Below are 22,210 nucleotides of genomic sequence, written 5' to 3' on the forward strand. Positions count from 1 at the left end.
ACGTTCTCAAGGGTCCATGGGCTGGCCTACATCAAAGCATTATGTTTTCAGCCTTTAAAATGAAGTTTTAAAACCCAGAAAATCGGACTGCCCAGTTGGCCCAACTTCAAATAGTCATAACTCACTCAATTTAAGCCCAAATTAGGCAAAATTTGTATTCAAATTGAAGCCCAAGTTGTCTACTTTCTATGAGACAAGTCTTACTCAAAATTTCTTTGTGGATCAACAGTTATGGCCAAAACAATGAGTAAAGGTCATTTTTTAGCATCATTTTGAAAGCGATTTGAGCACTTTTGAGTTGTGATTACTTCCAAACTATCAAAATAACTTCAATTACTTTTTGTAGACATGTCTAGATCATCATTGGGATCGAGAGTAAAGTTTATTAACCGGGTACAAAATAAGGTGTCTATAGATGCCCCTTTTTTGGCTAGACTTACTCTGTAAGTGTAGTCAATAGCCTGAAGAGATGAACCATTTTGTAGGTTAATAAACTTTTAGTCCACACACACACACAACACAAACACGCAAACATGCAAGCAAACAAGCAAACATGGAGTGTGAGTACAAAATCGAATCGCTAGATTCTGCGGGTCCCTATTCTCCTTGGTTCATTATCTAGAACCTTAGGTAAAGGGGAAAACAAACAAAAGCGGCTACTATCTCAAGCCAAAATGAAAACTCATCACATCATCATAACATGTTATCATTACATCAATAACATATCATGTTCACAACAAGAATGACCACTATCCTAAGCCAAAAACATATCAACATAACACCAACACGACATCATGAACACAACAAGAATGACCATTATCCTAAGCCAAAAAACACATCAACACACCATCAACACAACATCAATGACTACTATCCTAAGCCAAAGAACACACATCACAAATCATGTTATCATCACAACATCATAAACATATCAACACAACATTATAAGCACACCAATGCAACATCATATCATCATAAAAAGCTCAAAAGACTCATCATCACACATCAAGGAAATCATCATACAAGACACGCATCATTTATCTCCAGAAAAATTCATTATTTAAGGAAATCAAAATCATTTAAGAAATCCATCATTCAAATCCATTCATCTTTGTAAACTTCCTTCCATCTTTGAAATCTTTCTTGGATTTTTGAAACTTGAAATCTTTCTTTTGAAATTCTTCTTAAACTTAAGAAATTCATGATTTTCTTCTTAAGTGCCAATCTCTCACTTGAATTTTTTTGAAAGTCTCTTTCGAACTATGAATTTTTTTCTTAAGTGACATCCTTCTTGAAGTTTTGAACTCCTCTTTGGAACTTTGAGAGTTTTTGAATCTTTTAGATTTTTCACAACTATTAGGTCACATCAGGTTTAGTCCAAACACATCAGGATAGAACCAAGGCACAACGGGTTACACCAGGTTTGATCTAAACGCATCAGGACAAAACCAATCACAACACTTCACATCAAATTTGATCCAAACACATCAGGATAGAACCAATCACAATGAGTTACATCAGGTTTGGTCCAAACACATTAGGACAGAGCCAATCACAATAAGTTACATCATTCCTGTTAATCTTCTTTTCATTTTTTTCATCGTTTTTTTCTTTGAATCATTTATTTTTCTCTTCTCATCTTTTCTTTCTTGCTACTCATCTTTTTTTTTCCTTTGTTTTTCTCTCTCTTCCAACTTCTTTTCTTTTATTCTCTCTCTTCTCATCTTCATCTCCATCCTTTCTTTTTCTTCTCTCATTTTCCAATTCCTCATTTTCTTTGTGAATCTTCATCTTTCATTCTTTTCTTTTTTTCTTTATTTTCAACATCTCACATTTTTTTTTTTTTTATAAATTTTCTTTCTCTTTTTTTTTGGATTTCTAAGAAAATAATTTTCTCTTTAGAGCATTAGCAAAAAAGAGTAAATTAGGTCATGGGTTTATTGCATTCTTTTCTTTTTATAGGGGCACATATTTACTCAACACATCATTCATTCACTTCATTGTTATTTTTATGCACCTTTTGCCCTTGGATGACCATCAATTCCCTAAAATTCCTAACACTTCTAGACAAAGATCAAAGATAGTTAAAAGAGACTCTAGATCAAAGAAGTTCTAAACACGATACAAGTTTTGAGACCAATGAATATTTATGAACACAACAAGTTGGAAGAGACTCTAGACCAAATATGTTTTGAATACAGCAAGAGTTTAGAGATAGTAAAGCACAACATGATTTGAATACAGAGAGGACCTTGAAGGAAATTTGGAGGAATTGAAGAAAGGAGGTAAAAACAAGGGATCATATATCCAAATGACTTTGCACACCAATATGTATTCTCTTTGAACTAGTTTTGCATGAATCACCTACCATCTTCATTGATTAGTCCCAATACGAATTTAAAATTTGATCATCTCTAGTCAACTCGATCATTGTCCTTATTTTAACATGCACACCTCATTTCTCTCACATCTTTCTTCTTGCATTCTCCTAAATCAACTCATCTTTCATGTATGGTTACTTTTCCCTTCATCATGGTTATTTTTAGCTTGGGGCTAGTTTCATCTTCCCTTGTATGTTCATTCCTTTGTCATTCCCATTCATGATTTACCCCTAGCTTGGAGTATGTTCACCGTTTTCCTTGTTGCTCCTCTTCACTTCTTTTCAAGGTGTCCTAACTTTTGCCTAAACTGCCTTTTTAGGTTCTCAACCTAGCAGACCTTTCTTCTTCTTCTTTTTTTTTTTTTTTTTTTTTTTTCTTTTCACAATTAAGGCTAGGCTTTCCAAATTTTGTAGGGCTAAACAATCTTAATTGATCAGAGATGACTTGTTTATGAACCATAATGAAGCTAGGATTCTAAGGATTAAGAAAGGAATGGTATTCGAGGCTTAAATTCAATTTTATTCTTTGGGTATCCTAATTGCCAATGATTACTACTCATCTCGTGCTTGCATTGTTTTATTCTTTTTCATCAATTTTTCCTTGTCCATTTTGATTCTTACTTTCATTTCCATTTCTTCTCTTGTTTTCTTCTATCTCTTCCTTTCCTTTTCTTTTTTCTTTTCTTTGCTTTTCTCTTTTTTCTTTTTCCAAGCCCCTTGTTAGGAAAAGGGGTATCTTTTCACTTATAAATCATCCTTACATGCCTCCATCATTTATCCATAAAATTTTCCCCTAGTATAGGGTTGATCCTTTCCAATATTAGAGTATGCCCCTAGTGTTTAGGGTAAGCCTTTCAAATCACCATCTCTTAAGAATATGCCCCTAGTGTAGGGGGTAATTTGTTGGCATGGGTATAAAGGAGGATTAGCAAGTGGAAATAATCTCTCATTGCAAAAAGGGTAGTAGAAAAATGGCCTCTCATCCCTTCAACCTTGATTGCTTAGCCTTTCCAAACCTGGGTTATCCTTTTCATCTCATTAAGCTCTCATCATTGTAGTGTCATCCATGTGAAACAACAAGTCATTCATTCAATTTCTCTTTCCCATCTTTGAACTCACTAATGTCTTGTGCTTCAAGGAATCTCTTATCATCATCCTTATCATTCTTATGTACTCTCACCTGATCGAAGTCTTTTTTTTTTCTCTATTTCTCACCCTCTTTCTCATTTTCATGCTTACTCTTTATGATTGAATGAACTAAGACAATCTTTTGATTCCTTATTTGGATTAACCAATGTGTTAGGTTTAAGGGTTCATTCATTTCAAAGATAGCAAAAAGAGATCACATGATACACATCATATTTGAATGGCCATCTTTATTGAAAGAGAAACAACATTCACTTGAAAATTCAAAAGAATACGACTCAACATGATAAGAGGAAAGCCTTAACAACACAACAAGGGAAAGACTTAAATAAACTCAACAAATTGGAGACACGATAATTGAAATAGTCTCAACAAAATTGAAATGGCTCATCCTTTAGCAAAGGTGTTCGCATATATCAAATCTTTTAGGCCCTTCCCTTCATTTGACCTTGCTTCATCTCTAGCGTCTTGGCTTGGCACTCACTCCCTCATCAATCAAATCTTGAATCTCATGCTTCAACCTAAAGCAATAATCTATCTTGTGTCCTAGCTTTTGGTGAAAAGCATAATACTCATTCATGTTCCAAGTGTTTGGGATTGGAATTGGAAGAAGAGTAGGTTCAAGTGGCTTAAGGTAACCCTTCTTAGATAGGATTTCAAGGGCCTTTGACAATGATATGTGAATGTCATCAAATTCCTTTTTCATTTTGTGGGTATCATTGGCAATAGCTTTCTTTCTTTCTTTCGGCTTGCCAAAAACATCCTTGACTTGTGGGCCATGTAGTTGAGTGCTTACATCGTTCATTAGCTTCTCTATGCAAACAAGTGTCTTGTTCATGATGTCGATACTTTCATTCGTGCTCTTCATTGCTTCTTGGTATCTTCCTTAGCGAGTAGATCTTGACAAGATTAGGGATGTGCTTTTTGATTATCTTAAGTATCCTTAAAAATGAATTTGATTAAATAAACATTTGCTCCCAATGTCTTAAAGTTTTGGACCCAACATCTTAATTAACTTTTCTTGCTTGCGTCAACTTGAGGACTATATGTATGCCTCATTTGTATTCTAAGTCTTGCATCATTTCATTAGCTTGGATTTAAAAATAGAATGAGCTACATCAATCTTTCAAAATTCATGCTTTCCCCCATGCTTAAAGCCCAATTACATCATTTACACATCTCACTCTCTTATCTTTCCTCATTTGAATTCAAGCCCAACATTCTTTCTTTCTTTTTCTTTTTCTTTGTTTTTTTCTTTGGGCTTTGAATCCAATTACAAGTCACTCATCTCGCCCTCCCATCCTAATTTGGGCTTAAGCATAGATTGTTCATGAATTTTGCAAGGTTAGTCCACATCTTGTGCTCTATTTGACCTTATAAAAATGGTCTCATCAATGAATTCAAACACAAAAATATATGCCCCATTTATAATGCAAGCCCATCATGCATTAGAAAATTTCTTTTCTTATGAAAATCTTGTTTGAACTTGTATTTAAAATGAGCCATGACATTTAGAAGTCCACACCTTTTCTTTTCTTTTTCTTTTTTTGTTTTTAGAGAAAAAAAGTGACCAAGCTTTATCTTAACACATCAAAATCTTTTACTTGTCCCATTACAAAAGCCAATCTTGAATGTTCACTCTCTCCCCTCATGAGGGCCTTGCCCTTATTTTCAAAAGTTTGATCTACTTTTATCTTTCATTCTCAAATGGGCCTTGCCCCTAGTTTGAAGAGTTTGGTCAATTGGTTCAAAAAGATTTCCCTTTTTAATCCTTACTGGCCTCTTGGTGAGCCTACACATGTCTTTGGGCTTTAGGGTTTCAAAACTTTCCCAAAGCATGGATTGGTTCGCAACTTTTCAATAAAGTCAATAACATACTCATGATTTTGGGCTCTCTTGCTTTGGAAAAAGATTTTTGGATTTTGACCCAAAAGCTAGGGTATGTTATAACTTTATGGCCCAATGCCTTCCTCCAAAGTCTATGGTATACTCATGATCTTCGGCCTAAAACTTTGGATATATCATGGCTTTATGGATCATACTTCATCTTCTTTTTGAATTTTTCTTTTCAAATTTTTTTTTTTTTATTTTCTTTCAAAAAGTTTTCCCTCTTTTTTCTTGAAAATTTCACTTCTTAAAAAATTATTTACAAAAGATTTTTTTCTTTAAAACTTTTCTTCTTTGCAAAAAACTTTCTTTTTTTTTTTTTTTTTTTTTTGAATTTTTTTAAGTAGTCCTCTAGCTGGGATATATTGTAGCCTTCCTCTCAAAGTCCATGAAATTCTCATCATTTTGGGCCTAGGCATGCAACAAAGAGACCCAAGATTAGGGAGTTTCATAGCATACTTGTTACCTTAGGCCCAATGTCCTCTTTTTCAAAAGGCCTTTGATTTGGGCTTATGATACCAATTAGGCTATGGTATTATGAACCATTCAAGTTAAGATATACCTTTGGACTTTGGGATAAGCCTTTTATGTGTGAGAACTCCTTTTTTTTCATTCCAACATTCTTAGGGTATACCATAACTCTTGGGTCATCCTTTCGCCTTTACATCTTTTATTTGTCCTTTGGAATTATGTAATCACAAGATATATGGTTGAACAAACAAGAGCTGTAAAAAGGTACCCTCTTTTGATAGGATCTAGTATCTCCTTAAGTGTGGGTAGGCTCCTTAAAGCTAAAAGGATAGAGAAGTAGGTTACTCACAACTAGGTGGGCCATAATTCCAACCGAGGGCCTAAGTGGACCCCATAGTGGATTGGTGCAAACCTTTAATGTACTCAAAACTCATTATAGGCGATGGCACCAATTGTGAGTTGGTGGGGTGAACTCCGGAAGATTTGGGCCCCAATGGAGCCTTCCATCTTCTAGCTTATCACTAACCGAGGTAAAGGGACAATAGAACCAAGTGAATGTGTGTGCAAACAAGTATTGAATAAGTCTCTATTAAGGTTAAGACATAGGACACATAAGAATTAAACTCACAATCCCTAGCAGAGTCACTACTGTGGACACAAGGGGGAGTGCCACCTAGTTTTTGCAATGGTCTAGGAACCATGTATATAGCATCCTCTCGAGGAAGAAACATTGATCTTACTACTAGAGATATTGGTTCAGAGTTTAGGTACGTTCTTGGGAAGGTGTTAGGCACCCAAGACCGCCTAACCCTAAGGTTGGCCTTCCATCATTGTGTCTTACGTCTTAACCCTATTAAGGGCACATTCAACATTGTATCTATATTCACACACACGCTTGCATACATTTAACAATCAGCATGGCATCAATCATCGCAAAACCTAATCACTCATCTATCATGGCATATCACAACCAAAGTATACATCTATCTCATCTAATCCAAGGCAGCAAGCATATCACAAAACGGTAGCATCAACAAGGCATTAACATCAAGCATATCCCAAACATCCAAGCATAGCATCATGGTATTAGCCAGGTGTATTCATCATGTTCATAAACCATATCATGCTCATCATCACAATCAAATGCATGTTCATGTAATTATGCATGACTTACCTCACTTACCTTATAGCACCACAGCATCTATGCATCAATGCATGTTTATGTGATTTAACCAAGATATAAACCCTAGTTATCAATTTAACAATCAAAGCATGTGAAACATGTTATTCTACTAACCCTAGGCCTAAACATGTGAAAATTAGACTTAACGAGACTTAAACAGAGGATTTAGAACTTAGCAAAACAATCAAAATTGCAAGAACCCTAAATCTGCATTTCTAGGCACAAGTATGCGTACGCATGCCTCTAGTATGCGTACACATACATAAGTATGCGGATGCATACATACCCAGAAACACAGTTTTAAAGCAAGCAATAAAATAACAATCAAACCAAACCTAACATGCTTCTAATATAAAACTAAACAACCTAAACTAACAACAAAGATATCAAAGATAAACAAAACAAAATCTATTCCCAAACATGCATTGGATCTAACAACAAACAAGAGCAACACTTAACACATCAAAACATATTCATCAATATATCAAATCATATCAACTTTCTAATCAAAACACGATGAGACAAAACAAAATAAAATCAAACAAAACAAAACATATTTCTAAACATGAATAACATATAAATTAACTAAGAACAACAAAAACACAAGTTATAAAATAACCAAATCAAGGAAAAGCCATGAAAAGAGACTTACCTTGCTATGGAATACAAACTTGATTGATATTTAACTGGCCCCTCAGTATCTACTATCTACACAACAAGATTCAATGAGATACCTAGGTAAAAGAAGATTTCAATAGTATATAGGTAATCACAACTCAAAAACAAGATTAGTTTTGAAAAGGGATTTGAGAAATCAAATTGGGAAAATAGTTTCTGCCTTAGAACTAAGAGAGGTTTTTAATTTGTTCAAAATGTGCAAAGGTGCGGTGTGTGTGTTTTAGAAAAGAGAATTAAGGTTTTAGAGAAGATGGAGGCTAAAAAATGGTTCTCTTTAGCTAGGGTTTTAATTTGAGGCATAAGATGAGTATTTATAAATTAAAATTAGGGTTTTTATAATTTTTAATGATCATTGGATATTCTCAAGGGTCCATGGGCTGGCCCATATCAAAGAATTTTGTTTTGGACCTTTAAAATGAAGTTTTAAAACCCAAAAAATCAGACTGCCAGTAGGCCTAACTTCAAATGGTCATAACTTACTCAATTTAAGCCCAAATTAGGCAATAATTGTGTTCAAATTGAAGCCTAGGATGTTTAATTTTCCAATGAGACAAAATTTACTCAAAAATTCTTTGTGGATCAAAAGTTATGGCTAAAACAGTGAGTAAAGGTCATTTTTCAGAATCGTTTTCAAAGTGATTTGAGCACTTTTGGGTTGTGATTACTTCCAAATTATCCAAATAACTTCAATTACCTTTTGTTGACATGTCAAGCTCATCATTGGGACTGGGGACTAAAGTTTATCAATCGGGTACAAAATGAGGTGTTTACAATGGGATCATCAAGTAAACCCCCATGCATGTTTGGAAACCCCTCGAGTGCACTTTCCATTCACGATCATCATCATAATTTTGCACATATCCTTTGGGAATTGAATATGTAGGCACAGATCCCCAAGACAAGAAGATAAAAGAAGAATACGGAACTTGAGTACATATCCTTCTTGGAATTGAACATGTACACCAGAATTGAGGCACAAGCCACCTAGAATTGAAGAGATTAAGATGGAGATAGCAATCACATAAAGGCAGGAGCCACGCTAGATTAGAAGAGATTGAGATAGAGACTGAAACTACCCAGGGGCAATAGCCACCTGGAGAAGTTTGAGGCAAGAGCCCTAGATGGACACCACAGATATGTTTCCTTTTTAGCTCATAAGAGCACCTTGTTTGTTTGGGTTGACGGTTGAGGCCGTTGGCCAAGTTTTTTTTTTTTTTTTTTTTTTTTTTTTTTTTTTTTTTTTTAGTGACTCTAGGATAGTGCGTCACTTGCCTTTTACCTACAATTGGCAAAACAGGTTCTTGGATAGTGAACCTATCGTTGTTCATTTCCCGAGTAACACTTGCGGGACTTTGTACATATGAATTCCACGCAACTCTACGAAGTTGCATCCCGCCCCATTTTGTTTGCCATGTACATCGAAACAAAATGTTTTGTCTCTTCTTCTTCTTTTGATTCCATTAGTGGAGCTCATGAATCAAAAGAGGGGCATCTGTAGACACTGCATTTTGTACCCTTTATGAGTCGGGCCTCTGTTCCCCATTGATGTTAGAATTCTAAAGCCCAAGGTTAGTTTAGGGACCAACTTGATGAAAATTGACTTATGGAAAGTGTTTATGAAAAATATAACTTATTTTTGGACTAAATAAACTAGTTTTGGAAAAGAAATACCACAAAAACCCTAGGGCACATGTGCACATACGTGTACATGCATGTGCATGCTAGGGTTCCAAAAACTATGTAAGGCAAGTTTTATGCATTTAAACTAGGTTTGTAACGGATACCACATTGTCTAGGAGCCACCCCAAACCCCTATTTTTTGACTAAATAAAGCCATAAATGGTAATTTTTCAAGGAGGACGAATTTCGGTGGTAAAATACATAAGATTCACTAGAAAATAGTGAATCAAAGAGAGAGTTTTTCATAAAATATCCTCATGTCAAGTTTTGTTTGATTGGGACCTTTTTTGTGTCTTGATCTTTGAGTTCTAAGTTTACTAACTCAACTTTGATTTGGTTGTGAATAGATTGACTAAGGGGAACGGTTAAAATCAAGCTCTAGAGAGTTCTAGTGTTGAGGTAAAGTTTCTAATTTTGGCTCTTCGCTTTCCCTTACATTTATTTTGATATTGTGTTTATATATGTGTTTTGTTTGCTTTAATACATTTGTTTAGTTTAGGTTTTCTTTCAAGGTTAACATTCAAAAAAATTTCGATAATATCCCTGGAGATACCGGGCATATCTTAGTGGCTCTAGGCAAAGATGTCCAAGTTGTTCTTCAGGAACTTGATCATCTCTTCCTTTGTCAAGGGATCAAGGCTCATCCCTACCTTTGTTGCCTTCGCCAACTCCTCTTCTACTAACTCAACTATTTCCAATACTTCTACTGCTTCTGAATTTTATTCTTTGATTATCCACGTGTGGTTCTCCTTTAAGGCTAGTACAACTTAATAGCATTCACGAGCTAAAACCTAGTCACCTTTGTTAGGGTCATATTTTCTATGTAATTGGTTAACTCTTTGACAAAATGCACTTTACTTGTAATTGGGTAGATCTAAGTTGGGTTTAATATATCAAGAAGTATGTTGTTCAAATATATCAATTGGTATCATTTGTTAGGACATATGTGGAACTTTTTATGAACATATGTCATTTAGAATTGGGTAATCCTTTGACAAAACATACTTTATTTGTAATTGGGTAAATCTTGGATGTGTTTAATACTTCAAGGAATAAGAGTTCAAGTCCAAGTATTGAAGCCATGCAAATCTGTCCAAGAATCAAGTGAAGAAGTGTTGTTCATTAAATCTTGACAGATAGCTCGACAAATGTATCTATCGAGATTTAATATGTGATTCTCGATAGCTCTCGATAGAAGCTGTATCTATCAAGAATTACGAAATTCAAATTTCCAGATCTATTTTTCAACCATATCCAAGCTATTTGTGTAGGGTTTATTTTTTCACAACCATAGACATATATAAGGATTATTTTAAGGGCCGTTTCACTGGATGTAAAGGTTGTTGCAATTGTTGTTGCACTTATATTCTGATCGGAGTAAAAAATTACCCTAGTTCATCTTTCTCTTGAAGAAGCTACTGCGTCTATGTGCCAAGGGTTTTGTAACCAAAGAGCTCCTTGATTTTCATTGTGTGGATGAAATGAAGAACTTTGCAGCCAACATCTTTCTCAAGTTGGTGTGTTAGTCACATACTAGGATCCATGCATCGATTGGTTAGTCATATACTTGGAGCCATGCATTGAAAGGAGAGATTGTCACTACATTACAAGTCCAATTGTGTATTAGAGTAGGGGTTCAACTGTAGGTTAGTATAAGGTAGTGGGATTCCTTTATTTGTAGCCACTTGTTTTGATAATAGTGAATTCTTGGGAGTGGTGACTTTAAATTCACCCGGTGGGGTTTTGCTTCGGTGGTTTTTCTCATTCGTAAACAAATCACCTATGTCTATCGAGAATTATGAAATTCAGATTTTCAGATCTGTTTTTCACGCATATCCAAGCTATTTGTATAAGGTTTCTTTTCTCACAATCCTAAACATATATAAGGATTATTTTAAGGGCCGTTTCACTGGATGCAAAGGTTGTTGCAATTGTTGTTGCACTCATATTGTGGCTGGAGACAAAAATTGTCCTAGTTTATCTTTCTTTTGAAGAAGCTGCTGCGTATGTGTGCCAAGGGTTTTGTAACTAAGGAGCTTCTTGATCTTCATCGTGTGGATGAACTGGAGAACTTTGCAGTCAACATCTTTCTCAAGTTGGTGTGTTAGTCACGTACTAGGATCCATGCATCGATTGGTTAGTCACATACTTGGAGCCATGCATTGAAAGGAAAGATTGTCACTATATTTCAAATTCAATTGTGTATTGGGGTAAGGGTTCAACTATAGGTTGGTAAAAGGTATTGGGATTTCTTTACTTGTAACCACTTGTTTTAATAATAATGGATTCTCGGGAATGGTGACCTTAAATTCACCCAATGGGGTTTTGCCACGGTAGTTTTTCCCATTCGTAAACAAATCACCTGTGTCAAATTTAATTTCCATTAAATTTAGTTATTTGGTGATTTGTTTGTGCTACCACGCATATTGCATGTTAATTGACTTAATTAATTCACTTGGCTAATTAATTGATTAATTTACCTAAGGGGTCAATACATTCTTGGCCTATCATCATTAAAGACATAAAGGTTGATCCAAGAAATAAGTAAAGAAAAGCAGTTTCATTAAGTCTCAACAAAAGCTCGACAGATGCTACTATCGAAGTGTAATGGAGAAGCTCGATATAAGCTTGATCTATTGAGATCCATGATTTCAGAATTTCCAAATCTGAAATTCGGCCCACAATGACTTGGTTGACTAGGGTTTCTTTTCTCACAACCCTAGTCATATATAAGTCTTATTTTAAAAGTCATCATACGTAGAAACAGAGACCTAGACTCATATATTTTGTGTGAAGTTACTGCATTTGTACACCTTAGGGTTTTGTAACCAAGGCTTCTTGATCTTCATTATTAATGAAGTGAAGAAATTTGTAGCTAACAACAATCATTCAAGTTACTGGAGTTAGTCATATACTGGGATCTGTACAAAGGAGTTAGTCACAGATTGGAGATTTGTGCAACAAAGGAAAGAAGGCTACTACAATATCAAGTTCAATTGGGTATTGAAGCGAAGGTTCAACTGTAGGTTGCTATTTTGGGATAGGCTAGTGTAGTGGTAAGATTCTTCATACTTGTAACTGTTTGATTATTGATTATAGAATTCTTGGGAGTGGTGATCTTAAATTCACCTGGTGGGGTTTTTTTCCTTGCGAAAGGTTTTCCCCGTGAAAGGTTTTCCCCATTTGTCAAAAAATCTCCATGTCAATTTAATTTCTGCTGCATTTAGTTTATTTGGTGATTTGTTAGTGCCTCTATGATTTGCATGTAATTTGACCTAATTAATCAACTTGGATAATTGAATTAATTAACCGGGGTCAATCTATCTTAATCCAACAACCCTTTATCTCCCCTTGTGGATGTGAGCGCCCGTGGTGATCCTTTTGGGTTTCCCTAAATTCGTGGAAAGTACGCCTTAGCCTAGGTTGGACCATGGCAGAAGGTATAAATATAGTTGCCACCTAGTTTAGGTCTAGAAACCATAAATATAGCGCCTTTCGTGGAAGGATTGATCTTTACCAGAGTACGTGTCCGAAGTTTAGGTATGGGAATGGGAAGGTGTTAGGCACCCAACCCCACCCTACTCATGGGTCAGCTTCCACTTATTGTGTTCCAAGTCTTAATCTCATTAAAGGCATACTTAACATGTTATTCTAACTCACACACACCCTAACATGCATCTAAAGCAAGCAAACATGGTATAATCATCCTAAGCCTACCATTTATCTATCATGGCATTTAAGCATATATTTCCAAGGGTAGCAATATCACAAAGAAGATTCAAACAAGCATGTTATAATATCTAAGCATCAAACGCATGGGAACGCATGGGATTCAACCAAGTATATCATGTTCATCAACCATATCATACTCATTAAACAAAAAATGCATGTTCATGTGATTATGCATGACTTACCTTACTTACCTTACTGCATTACAGCACTTATGCATCAATGCATGTTCATGGTATTCAAACAAACTAAAACCCTAATAAGCATAAAAGAGGTAAAACAAGATAGAGTAGACAGATGTTTATAGATATTAAAACTAGGTTAAACAGATGCTAAGCATGTAAATAAAACAAAGGAAAAATAAACAGAGATGAATTAGGGTTTCTGGGTAAGAGTATGCGTGTATATACATAGGGTATACGTGCGCATCCCAACTGTATGCGTACGTATACTTCGAGTATGCGTAGGCATACACACTCGAAACCCTAACCTAGAAACTTAAAATAGAAAAACATAGAAAACAAAAAATCTAACAACCTAACATGCTTTAAACATAGACACTACATAAACTTAAACTAAACAAACATGTTATAAACACTTAACCATGTATATAAACACAAAAACAAAGAAAAAGCAAAGAAAAATGAAGAGCCAAAGTTAGAAACTTTACCTCAACACTAGGACTCTTTAGAGCTTGATTTTGACTATTGCCCTCAGTCAATTTATTCACAACCAATTCAGAAATGAGTTAGTAAACTTAGATTTCAAAGATCAAGATTAGAAAAGGTCCTAATCAATCAAAATTTGACTTGAGGATGCTTTGTGAAAACTCCCTCTTCAATTTACTATTTTCTAGCAAATCTTATGTGTTTTTTCACGTTTTTTGTCCTCCTTTGAAAAAGTGGCTTTTATGGCTTTATATAGTCGAAAAATACAAGTTTGGGTGGCTCCCAAACTATGTGGGATTCATTCCAAACCAATTTTAATGTAGAAAACCTTTCCTTACATAGTTTCTATAACCCTAGTTGCATGCGCATGCAGTAAGCATGTATACGCATGGCTTGAGTGTGCGTATGCATACACGTGTATGTGTGTGCACACTTAGGGTTTCCTGTGGACTTTCTTTTCCAAAAAAACATTATTCTTCCAAAAATAAGTTATATTTTCCACAAACACTTTCCTCAAGTCAATTTTCATCTGATTAGGCCCTAAACCAACCTTGGACTTTAGAGTACTACCATCATTGGGGAACAGGGGCCCGAGTCATAAGGAGTACAAAATGTGGTGTCTACAAGATGACACCACCTAAAATCGTCAAGGATGTGCAAAAACTGACAGGAAGGGTTGTAGCCCTCAATAGGTTCATCTATAAAGTAAAGGACAAGTGTCTGCCTTTCTTTAAGACCCTTAAGCAGGCCTTTGCATGGACAGATGACTGTGAAGCAGCATTCTAGGAATTGCAACGCTATTTAAGTAACCCACCACTCATGAGTCCATCCAAGAAAGGTAAGGATTTATTCTTATATCTAGTAGTATCAACCACAGTTGCAAGCGCAACATTGATTCGAGAAGAGTCTAAGGTTCAGCACCTAGTATACTACATCAATCAAGCTTTCCAAGGGGTAGAAGCAAGATGCCCATGCGTGGAGAAGATCACCTTTGCTCTGATTGTCACCTCTTGAAAGTTGCGTCATACTTTCAAGCAAACCCTATATTGGTAATGACGAACTAACCAATCAAGAAGGCAATGAACAAACCAGAAGCAGCAGGGCAAATGGTGTAGTGGGTAATTGAACTAAGCAAATTTGACATCAAGTACAAGCCTCGAATAGTGATAAAAGCTTAGGTATTACTTCCCAAGAAGGAGACATCCTAAAATATGGAGTATAGCTCTAATTCCCTGCCACCAACAACAAAGTAGAGTACGAGGCGATACTGACGAGGCTCAGAATGGCAAGATCTTTGGGAGCAAGAAAAGTACTCTTGAAAAGTGACTCAAAGCTAGTGATAGTGTAACATCCCAGCCTAATTGCATAATTAATTTTATGGATTTATATGCTTGTTATTATCTTAATTAATTTAAGTGCATAAGACTTTGATATTTTGAATTTATAAAAGATCTAGGCATTTTTTTATGTCATGGAAAGAAGTTTATAAAGATAAGGGTTTATATACAAAGTTATTTTATTATTTGGGCCTATATAGAATAAAAGGTTATGGAGGGGTGGAAAGTAAATTTTAAAAAGTTGAAAGGGTGACTCATCAACCCTTTTCCCCTTAGTAAACACATGCCCCACCCAGATTATTTTCCCTTGACTTCTTTGCTGCACTAGAACTCTTTCTTTGTTCTTCTTTCTTTGCTCCTTTTTGTTCCTCTTTCTTGGTTCTTGAATGAGCAGCACCATCTCACACACCAACAACCTCCTTTCTCTCACTGAGATTTTATATATATACCTCTCTCTCACACCTCAACAGCCCTTTCTCACGTGTGCCTTTTCTCTCACCGAAACCATATATACCTCTCTCTAAGAAGAAATTAAAAGCTTAACACTAAATTTTCAGCTTCAAAGTTTGTGGGTAAGTAAATAAAACTATATCTTGTTTTGGGAATTTTGATGGTGTAATTGTTTTCTTTAGTTTCCCTTATTTATTCTCTAATTTGATTGTAGAAGCTGAAATTGTGGTTTTGTGTTAGTAATTTGAAAGATTGAAGATATTATGGTCAATTGGATGCCTATTAATGTATTCTAACATGTATAGTATAGGTATAAAAACAGCCACATGAAATGAAGGTCAATTGCAATTAGTTGATGATTTTGTGAGAAAATATGTTAAAGCTATCACTGTGACAGATTCAGTGTTTACAACATGAAAAAATATGGATTAAATCATATCATGTGAATTAGGATGCTAGGAGTAGTTCTTATGAATCTTAAGACACACATGGTTGTAATTGAAGTGGCCTCACAGCAATTAGATCAATATAAAAATAATGGTTTAATTTTTAATTTGAATAAAATTCTGTTAGGACAGATTTGAGTATGTTGTTTTATATGATTTTTAGTAAATCATGGTTTTATTCTTTGACTCTGAAATTGATATGGTATCTACTAGACATCTAGAGGAGTGGCTCTGTAAAATATCATGAAAATTGGTTGTGAATAGATAGCCCATTTGTATTTTATAAATGAGGTATATGCTGCTGAAATAAGCAGTGAACAGTAAATGATATACTTGACTTTGAGGATTTAATTCTAAAGTTAGGGTGAATGTTTTGAGCTATAAATTAGTATGCTCATCTTTTGGTATGTTTGGATGATAGATAAATTTTGTATGCCTTGGTTTCTCTATGGTTTGGTACATAATGTGTTTGATGAATGTATTTTGTTTTTGAGGAACCTTTTGAGATGGGAATTAAGATTTTCTTGAGTTTGAGAGTTAGGTTATGATTCATGTATACATTTATATATTTAGGAAGATTTGTTAGTATAATTATTGGTCTTTCATTTAGGTGACGGGAACGAGAACGTGGACACTTGAGCTCTTTTTATACAAATCTCTCGCGTCTTCTGTTTTCAGGTAAGGGATATGTGACATGTGCGTTTGATATGTATAGGGATTGTTTAAAAATTTATTATGCATCAAAACCTTTTAATTAGACCTATTACATATAAGCATGATTTAAGTAAAGATGTGTGTTCGTGAATTGTTAAATCCTATATATATGATAATTTTAGCATATTGATGCTATTACTTATATCACAAACGTAATGTTTAAAGAATGAAGCAGATATGCTATTGTTACGAAATATTTATGTAAAAGTATAGTTATCAGAAAATATAGTTTTTGAGGATCTGAACTCAACTAGTAGGGATTATAGTACTAGCATTTCAATGGAAATTTTGATTAGCCATTATAAGTGGTGAGGACTCTGCTATACCTGCCCTCGTTGGGAACGGCCAACTTGTGGAGGATGCCAACCAACCCCTATGGTTGACGATATGATCACACCGAAAGGGGTGTGATACTTTCTGATATAATCCTGGGATTTCCTAACATTATGGGGAATGTTGGATGCTTGGCACTATGTGCTAGAAGCCTCCCAAAGTTGTGATAGACTTACAATTGGACTAACTAATATGTATCATGAATGAGCTATTAAGCTATTTGGAATTTATAAGAAAATTATGATGATAAGAAAGGTATGTTGAATGTGTTATAAGTCTGATGAAAATTTTATGATAAAGTATTTTATAGTTTATTTAAAGATATGGTTATTGAATTACTTTAAGTTCCTTATTATGTCATTTTCTTATTATGTGAAAGGAAAATGATGTATTTTCATCTGAAAGTTCATAAGTTATTTTAAGAATAATATGAAGACTATTTATCAAAGCAAGTGTATGCATAAAATATTTAATTTACATGCATTCTTATTAAATGCTCATGGAGCTTAAAACCTTACTGGGCTTCGCAGCTCACCTTATTATAGTGTACAGGTTCTTTCCTAGAAGCAGGGAAAGTATTAGAGGTGGCAAGGAATCTGTGATTCCCATTTGTTAGTATGTACAGTTTTCTTTTGTTGTATAGTAGTCTAGCTTTTTTATTGTATTAGAAGAATCAAGATGTACTTGATCCTTTTAAGCACAGATGTATTTCAGAATCTTAGTTTGTTTTGAACCCCAGTTGTATGTCTTGGGGTTAGGTTTGTAAATAAAAGTTTTGCTAAACATTTAGCTATGAAATATTTATACAAATACCTTAAGTTTCAGCAAAGTTGTAATCTTGAAAAGTTCAAAATGAAATGAAGTTTCAAAGTTTTTATCAATTTTGTAGATTATGTTTTTATGCAAGGAAAAAAAAAGGAATACAAGAAATGGATTTTGATAAGCACCTTTAGCTTTAGTTGGTTCGTGTTAGTATTGAGGTAAACTTGATATTAACATGCCGGTCATGCTCTAAATTTTGAAGTACAGGTTTGGGTCATGACAGATGGGGCAAATCAATAGTGAATATGAAGCAAAAGAAAGCAGGATGCAAAAGTACTTGAAGCTGACAAACCTAATAATTGGGGAGTTAGAACAGGTAAATTTCATACAAGTCCCACGAAGTCAAAACTCAGAATTGGATGAAGTGGCTAGATATGTGTCATCAAAGGAGGAAACAAGCTTGCCAGATCTGAAGCTATAGATACAGAAGTTCCCTAGCATTGAAGAATTCCATACCCTTTTAATACATGGTGATGCCAGCTGGACGACCCTAATCCTATCATATCTTAAAGATGAATAGTTGCCGTTAGATCTAGAAAAGGCAAGAAAGATTAAGAAGCTAGCGACTAGTTTCACAATCCTAAATGACGCACTCTACAAAAGGGGCTTCTCATTGACTTACTTGAGATGCGTTCAATAGGATGAAGCTAGGTATATCCTGGATGAAGTTCATGAAGGTATATGTGGAGATCACTTGGGAACAAGGTCTCTAGTAGGAAAGATCATCAGGGCTGGATATTTTTGGCCTACAATGCAGAAAGAGGCCGAGGAATTCGTTACAAGATGTGATAGGTGCTAGAGATATGGAAACGTCTAAAGAGTACCTAGGGAGAAGATGACAACCATAACAACACCATGGCCGTTTACAAAATGGGGAATTGACATAGTAGGCCATTTGCCTTAAGGTAAAAAGTAGGTAAAGTTTCTACTTGTAGCAATTGACTACTTCACAAAGTGGGTGGAAGCAGAAGCCTTATCAACAATCACAGAAGCCAGAATACAAAACTTTGAATACAAGAATATTGTTTGCAAGTTTGGCATACGAGAATGATCATCTTAAATAATGGTTATCAATTTGACAGCCAAGGAGTCAGGTCATTTTGCTCAAGCCTTGGTATCAAGAACCAATTTTCTTCACCAGGCCATCCTCAGGACAATGGACAGACGAAGGTGACTAATCGAACATTGCTAAAGATCATCAAAGTTTGACTAAAGCGGGCAAAGAGTGCATGGCCAAACAAACTACCAAGCATCCTATAGGCTTACCGAACCACGTCCATAACCCCAACAGGAGAAACACCGTTCAATCTCACTTATGGCACTGAAGCAATAATCCTTGTTGAAGTATGGGTTACCAACATGAGAAGGGAATTTTTCAATGAAGAAGGCCACGACGATCCTTTGAAGATGAACTTGGATTGTCTAATTGAAGTGAGAACTGAAGCATCCCAAAGAATGGTAAGATATTAGCAGAAGATGGCCGGTTACTACAACAAGAGAGTGAAGCTTAGAAGATTCAACATAGGAGACCTTGTCCTACGAAAAGTCACACCATCAACCAAAAATCCAACCCAAGGCAAACTAGGGCCAACCTGGGAAGGCCCCTACAAGATCACCACTACTCAAGACAAGGAAGCTATCATCTGGAATCCATGGATGGGAATAAATTACCTCTTCCATGGAACATTGAACACCTCAAGAGGTATCATCAGTAGATGTAAAGTTTTGTAATTATTGACATTTTTCACTTATGCTTTAAAGTAACTCAATAAACGAATTATTCATTCACAATCTTTACGAGTGTGTTAAAAAAAAGAGGAATCAACCAACAAGTGATAAAAATCCTTACCAAAAAGGATATAAATCACTACCAAAAAGGATATAAATCACATGACGATGCTAGTGATAAAAATCCTTACCAAAAAGGATATAAATCACTTGACGAGGCCAGTGATAAAATCCTCATCCAAATGGATACAAATCACATAAACGTCCAAATGATATAAATTCTCTTAGTGAGAATACAAAACATATGACAAACTAAAGTGATACAAATTCTCTTAAGGAGAATACAAATCACATAAACGTCCAAATAATATAAGTTCTCTTAAGGAAAATGCAAATCATATGATGGACTAAAGTGATACAGGTTCTTGTATACAAAATATAAATCACATGAACGTCCATGCAATCTAAACTCTCTAAAGAAGAATGAGGATTAAACGAACAAACACATATAAGCGTTGCAGATACTGTATTTTGTCCGCCCTTGATTTGTGTGCCAGAACCCAAAAATTCCAAAAATATTAACTATTCTCCAAGGAGCCACAAAAACATTTAGATTGATGTGGCAGAACCCGTTCGGGTATCGGAGCACTCAAAGTGCATTTTCAGGCCAAATTGACCGAAATGCCCCTAGTTAACCTTGAGTTGACTGAGACTCAAGCAAGGTCAAAATCCTCCCAAAATAACATTTTTTTTCATGCTTTTACATCAAAACCGAGCCACTTAGAGATTTTTGTTAACTTTGACCAACGTTGACCGAGTTTGACCTAAAGTTAACCTTTGGGGGGCACTAGAAACCCTAATTTTTTATCCATCCATCAAAACTGGTTAGGGCTAGTGTCATTGCAAAGATTATCGAATTCCCTTTCCAACTACTGCTCATGGGTCGAAATTGGAGTTAAAACAATTGAGATATCCTAAAAACTATGTTGGGCGCGTCAACTTGCTTCCCAAGGTCATTATTTTTTATCCAACTGTTGGATTTTCAAGTTCTTTAGCTTTATAGAAACTAGACATCCAAAGATGTCTAGGGATACCAAGATCAGCTCAATTCGAGTTCGGGAAGTTCTTCAAAAAGGCCTCTAAAGTTGGCAGCCCTCAGGCACTTTTTGGCTTATAAAGTAGCCAAAACATCCTTTTCTAGACCAGATCTGAAGTGGGAACGTTTTTGGGCAATCTTGGAGCAGTTTTTGGGCATTTTTCTCTCTATTTTATCTACATTTCTCTCCTAAAAACACTTCAAAAAACTTTTGATTCCTCCTTTCTCTTAACAATCAAAAGGTAGTGTTCTTACTCTTAATCTTTCTCTCCTTGATTCTATACCTTGGATTTGAGGTTTACGGGAGTGAATGTAGATTTTTAGCTACAATCCACACCCATTACTTAGCATGTACTTGCTTTATTTTGCTTCCTAGCATGTTTTATAGCTTTCCTAGCATGTCTACTTGCTTTTTGCTATGATTTATCGCTTTGATGTTGTTGGCCTAGACTTTTTGGGCTAGGATATGTCTAAATACTTTGCTTGTGCCTAGATCTACATGCTCATGGGCTCTTTGCCATGTTTATGCCTAGATCGACATGCCTATGTGTTCTTTACTATGTTTATACTTAGACCTACATGTTTATGTGTTCGTTGTCACCTTTATGCTTAGATCTACATGTTTAGAGGCTCTTTGCCATGTTTAAGCCTAGATCTACATGTTTATGGGCTCTTTTCCATGTTTATGTCTAGATCTATGTCTATGTGTTCTTTGCCATGTTTATGCTTAGATCTACATGCCTATGTGTTCTTTACCTTGCCTATGCTTAGATCTATGTGTTTCTGTGCTTCGTGTCATGCTTATGTGATCAGATCTATGTTGGTTGCTATGTCATGTGCTACTTTATCCCTTTTTGTCCCTTTATATCTCTCTTTCTTGTGTTTTGGCCTTTCTATTAGGGCATAGATCTAGATCCTATGGTCTAGGCCTACATCCATACACTTAGGCCTATATTAAAGGGTTTGCATCATTTCCTTTGCACATCTATGTTTGCTTGCTTGTTTCTATGCTTTATCTTCATGTTAGCCTCTCTAGATCTAGGCTTTGCCTTGCTTTGTGCCCTCAGTGGGCTTGTGCTCGTGTGGTTACATCTATCCCTCCTAGGGTTTGTTTGGATGTAATCACTTGTGAGATACATCCCCGTGATGTTGGTATTCTTGATTCACGCCTTTCAGCACTCGATGTGATGTTGATATGCTTGCCTTGCTTGCTTTGTGCCACCCGTTTGGCTTTCTTTGCTTATTTGCATCTTGGCACGCTTGCCAACATGTTCATGCATGAGTCTGTGTGTCATCCATACTCCAATCCAATGGAACTATGAACACTCAATCCAAACCTACATTTATCCTCCTAGAACACCCCTTTTTGTTTGATAACATGCTTGTTTGTCCTTTCGTATGCTTTATATGGTTTTTTGCCCCCGTTCGGCATATTTTCCTAGGTTGTCTTTTAGCATACTTT

This window comes from Quercus lobata, chromosome 1 (genome assembly GCF_001633185.2).
Source record: "Quercus lobata isolate SW786 chromosome 1, ValleyOak3.0 Primary Assembly, whole genome shotgun sequence".
In the NCBI taxonomy this organism is placed as follows: domain Eukaryota; kingdom Viridiplantae; phylum Streptophyta; class Magnoliopsida; order Fagales; family Fagaceae; genus Quercus; species Quercus lobata.